Source organism: Halichoerus grypus, chromosome 3 (genome assembly GCF_964656455.1).
Source record: "Halichoerus grypus chromosome 3, mHalGry1.hap1.1, whole genome shotgun sequence".
NCBI lineage: Eukaryota > Metazoa > Chordata > Mammalia > Carnivora > Phocidae > Halichoerus > Halichoerus grypus.
Window position 1 is genome coordinate 164,147,557 of NC_135714.1, and position 5,617 is coordinate 164,153,173.

Consider the following 5,617-nt stretch of genomic DNA (forward strand, 5'->3'; position numbering starts at 1 on the left):
CCTTGCAGTGCTCTCATGCACGCACACAACAAAATTCTTCTACCCTCAGGAGCGGCTGTTTTCGCTGAACCACGGATTCTCTACCGAGTTTTTCCGTCGAGTTAGGTGGCTGACTTTCAGCCTGCATGCACCCACGGGGCAACGCTATTAGCCCCATAACGATGATGTGATTTGTGAGCTGTCTTCTGTACCGGCTTGCCTCTACCTCGATTTTATGAAATGGGACCAGTCCGGTTGCTCTCACCCAAAGTACACCCTAAACTGCTTCCTCCCACAGAGAGGTCGTCGCAAGCTAAAACACTGTTTTGGACACTGTTGTTTCTTCGAGTTAGAACCCTAGCGATTAGACTTCAATGCAAATGGAGGGCCTCAGTGCTAGGTAAATCAAACACACGGGGAGCCATGTTCTGCCTTTTGCTGGGGTCTGAGTCTCACACGTATAGAGGTTCGGAATCCCTTGCAGTGCTCTCACGCACGCACACAACAAAATGCTTCCACCCTCAGGAGCGGCACTTTTCGCTGAAGCTCGGATTCTCTACCGAGTTTTTCCTTCGAGGTAGGTGGCTGACTTTCAGCCTACCCGCACCCCCGGGGCAACGCTACTAGTCCCATATGCATGATGTGATTTGGGAGCTGCCTTCTGTACCGGCCTGTCTCTACCCCGATTTTACGAAATGGAACCCAGCCCCAGGCTCTCACCCTCAGTACACCCTAAACTGCTTCCTCCCACAGAGAGGTCGTCGGAAGCTAAGACACTGTTTCTGTACACTGTTTTTCTTCGAGTTAGAACGCTAGCGAGTAGACTTCCATGCAAAATAGGCCAGCAGTGCTAGCTAAATCAAACACACTGGGAGTCTTGTTCTGCCTTTTGATGTGGCCTGAGGCTGACTCGTATATAGCTTTGGGCTCCTTTGCAGTGCTCTCAGGCACGCACACAACAAAATGCTTCCACCCTCAGGAGCGGCTGTTTTCGCTGAAGCACGGATTCTCTACCGAGTTTGTCCGTCGAGTTAGGTGGCTGACTTTCAGTCTGCATGCAACCCAGGGGCAACGCTACTAGCCCCATAACCATGATGTGATTTGTGCGCTGCCTTCGTACCGGCCTGTGTCTACCCCGATTTTACGAAATGGAGCCAGTCCCGTGGCTCTCAACGAAAGCACACACTAAACTGCTTCCTCCCACAGAGAGGTCGTCGGAAGCTAAAACACTGTCTCTTTACACTGTTGTTTCTTCGAGTTAGAACCCTAGCAATTAGACTTCAGTGCAAATGGAGGGCCTCAGTGCTAGCTAAGTCATACACACGGGGAGCCTTGTTCTAACTTTGCTGGGGTCTGACTCTCACTCGTATATAGCTTTGGACTCCCTTGCAGTGCTCTCACACACGCACACAACAAAATGCTTCCACCCTCAGGAGCGGCTGTTTTCGCGGAAGCACGGATTCTCTACCGAGTTTACCCTTCGTGTTAGGTGGCTGATTTTCACCCTGCATGCACCCCCGGGGCAACGCTACTAGCCCCATAACCATGATGTGATTTGTGAGCTGCCTTCTGTACCGGCCTGTCTCTACCCCAATTTTATGAAACGGAACCCATCCCCAGGCTCTCACCCACAGAACACCCTAAAATGCTTCCTCCCACAGAGAGGTCGTCGGAAGCTAAAACATTGTTTCTGTACACTTTTCTTTCTTCGAGTTAGAACGCGAGCGAGTAGACTTTCATGCAAAACTAGGGCCTCCGTGCTAGCTAAATCGAACACACTGGGAGTCTCCTTCTGCCTTTTGATGTGGCCTGAGTCTGACTCGTATATAGGTTTGGAATCCCTTGCAGTGCTTTCATGCACGCACACAACAAAATGCTTCCACCCTCAGGATCGGCTGTTTTCGCGGAAACACGGATTCTCTACCGAGTTTTTCCTTGCAGTTAGGTGGCTGACTTTCAACCTGCACGCACCCCCGGGGCAACGCTACTAGCCCCATAACCATGATGTGATTGGTGAGCTGCCTTCTTTTCCGGCCTGTCTCGACTCCGATTTTATGAAGTGGAGCCCGTCCCGTGGCTCTCACCCAAAGTACACCCTAAACTTCTTCCTCCCACAGAGTGGTCGTCAGAAGCTAAAACACTATTTCTCTACACTGTTGTTTGTTGGAGTCACAACCCTAGCGTTTAGACTTCAATGCAAAAGGAGGGCCGCAGTTCTAGCTAAATCAAACACACGGGGAGTCTTGTTCTGCCTTTTGCTGCGGCCTCAGTCTCCCCCAGAACAGGATTGGACTCCCTTGCCGTGCTCTCACGCACGCACACACCAAAAGGCTTCCACCCTCAGGAGTGGCTGTTTTCGGTAAAGCACGGAACCTCTACCGAGTTTTTCTGTCGAGTTAGGTGGCTGACTTTCAGCCTGCACGCAGCCCCGGGGCAACGCTACTAGAACCATAACCATGATGTGATTTGTGATCTGCCTTCTGGACCGGCTTGTCTCTACCCCGATTTTACGAAATGGCACCAGTCCCGTGGCTCTCACCCACAGTACACGCTAAACGGCTTCCTCGCACAGAGAGGTCGTCGGAAGATAAAACACAGTTCTGTACACTGTTGTTTCTTCGAGTTTGAACCCTAGCGATAAGAGTTCAATGCAAATGGAGGGCCTCAGTGCTAGCTCAATAAAAAACACGGGGAGCCTTGTTCTGCCTTTTGCTGGGGCCTGAGGATGACTCGTATATAGGTTTGGAATCCCTTGCAGTGCTTTCACGAATGCACACAACAAAATGTTTCCACCCTCAGGATCGGCTGTTTTCGCTGAAGCACGAATTCTCTACCGAGTTTTTCCTTCAGGTTTGGTGGCTGACTTTCAACCTTCACGCACCCCCGGGGCAACGCTACTAGCCCCATAACCATGATGTGATTTGTGAGCTGCCTTCTGTACGGGCCTGTCTCTACTCCGGTTTTACGAAATGGAACCGGTCCTGTGGCTCTCACCCACAGTACACCCTAAACTGCTTCCTCCCACAGAGAGGTCGTCGGAAGCTAAAACAGTGTTTCTATACACTGTTGTTTGTTTGAGTCAGAACCCTAGCTATTAGACATCAATGCACATGGAGGGCCGCAGAGCTAGCGAAATCAAACACACGGGGAGTCTTGTTCTGCCTTTTGCTGGGGCCTGAGTCTCCCTCGGAAAAAGGTTTGGACTCCCTTGCAGTGCTCTCACGCACGCACACAACAAAGTGCTTCCACCCTCGGGAGCGGCTGTTTTCGCTGAAGCATGGATTCTCTACCGAGTTTTTCCGTCGAGTTAGGTGGCTGACTTTCAGCCTGCACGCACCCCCGGGGCAACGCTACTAGCCCCAGAAGCATGATGTGATTTGTGAGCTGCATTCTGTACCGGCTTGTCTCTACCCCGATTTTACGAAATGGCACAGGTCCCGTGGCTCCCACCCACAGTACACGCGAAACTGCTTCCACCCACAGAGAGGTCGTCGGACGCTAAAACACTGTTTCTGTACACTGTTGTTTGTTCGAATCAGAACCCTAGCAAGTAGACTTCCATGCAAAAGTAGGGCCGCAGTGCTAGCTACATCAAACACACTGGGAGTCTTGCTCTGCCTTTTGATGTGGCCTGAGTCTGACTCGTATATAGCTTTGGACTCCCTTGCACTAATCTCACGAACACACACAACGAAATGCTTCCACCCTCAGGAGCGGCTCTTTTCGCTGAAGCACTGATTCTCTACCGAGTTTTTCCTTCGAGTGAGGTGGCTGAATTTCAGCCTGCACGCACTCCCGGAGCACCGCTACTAGCCCCATAACCGTGATGTGATTTGCGCACTGCCTACTCTACAGGCGTTCTCTACCCCGATTTTACGAAATGGCAACAGTCCCGTGGCTCTCACCCAAACTCCACCTTAAACTGCTTCCTCCCACCGAGAGGTCGTCGGGAGCTCAAACACGGTCTCTGTACACTCTTGTTTCTTCGACTTAGAACCCTCGCGATTAGACTTCAATGCAAATGGAGGGCCGCAGTGCTAGCGAAATCAAACACATGGGGAGTCTTGTTATGCCTTTTCTGGTGCCTGAGTCTCACTCGGAAAAAGGTTTGGACTCCCTTGCAGTGCTCTCATGCACGCACACAACAAAATTCTTCTACCCTCAGGAGCGGCTGTTTTCGCTGAACCACGGATTCTCTACCGAGTTTTTCCGTCGAGTTAGGTGGCTGACTTTCAGCCTGCATGCACCCACGGGGCAACGCTATTAGCCCCATAACGATGATGTGATTTGTGAGCTGTCTTCTGTACCGGCTTGCCTCTACCTCGATTTTATGAAATGGGACCAGTCCGGTTGCTCTCACCCAAAGTACACCCTAAACTGCTTCCTCCCACAGAGAGGTCGTCGCAAGCTAAAACACTGTTTTGGACACTGTTGTTTCTTCGAGTTAGAACCCTAGCGATTAGACTTCAATGCAAATGGAGGGCCTCAGTGCTAGGTAAATCAAACACACGGGGAGCCATGTTCTGCCTTTTGCTGGGGTCTGAGTCTCACACGTATAGAGGTTCGGAATCCCTTGCAGTGCTCTCACGCACGCACACAACAAAATGCTTCCACCCTCAGGAGCGGCACTTTTCGCTGAAGCTCGGATTCTCTACCGAGTTTTTCCTTCGAGGTAGGTGGCTGACTTTCAGCCTACCCGCACCCCCGGGGCAACGCTACTAGTCCCATAAGCATGATGTGATTTGGGAGCTGCCTTCTGTACCGGCCTGTCTCTACCCCGATTTTACGAAATGGAACCCAGCCCCAGGCTCTCACCCTCAGTACACCCTAAACTGCTTCCTCCCACAGAGAGGTCGTCGGAAGCTAAGACACTGTTTCTGTACACTGTTTTTCTTCGAGTTAGAACGCTAGCGAGTAGACTTCCATGCAAAATAGGCCAGCAGTGCTAGCTAAATCAAACACACTGGGAGTCTTGTTCTGCCTTTTGATGTGGCCTGAGGCTGACTCGTATATAGCTTTGGGCTCCTTTGCAGTGCTCTCAGGCACGCACACAACAAAATGCTTCCACCCTCAGGAGCGGCTGTTTTCGCTGAAGCACGGATTCTCTACCGAGTTTGTCCGTCGAGTTAGGTGGCTGACTTTCAGTCTGCATGCAACCCAGGGGCAACGCTACTAGCCCCATAACCATGATGTGATTTGTGCGCTGCCTTCGTACCGGCCTGTGTCTACCCCGATTTTACGAAATGGAGCCAGTCCCGTGGCTCTCAACGAAAGCACACACTAAACTGCTTCCTCCCACAGAGAGGTCGTCGGAAGCTAAAACACTGTCTCTTTACACTGTTGTTTCTTCGAGTTAGAACCCTAGCAATTAGACTTCAGTGCAAATGGAGGGCCTCAGTGCTAGCTAAGTCATACACACGGGGAGCCTTGTTCTAACTTTGCTGGGGTCTGACTCTCACTCGTATATAGCTTTGGACTCCCTTGCAGTGCTCTCACACACGCACACAACAAAATGCTTCCACCCTCAGGAGCGGCTGTTTTCGCGGAAGCACGGATTCTCTACCGAGTTTACCCTTCGTGTTAGGTGGCTGATTTTCACCCTGCATGCACCCCCGGGGCAACGCTACTAGCCCCATAA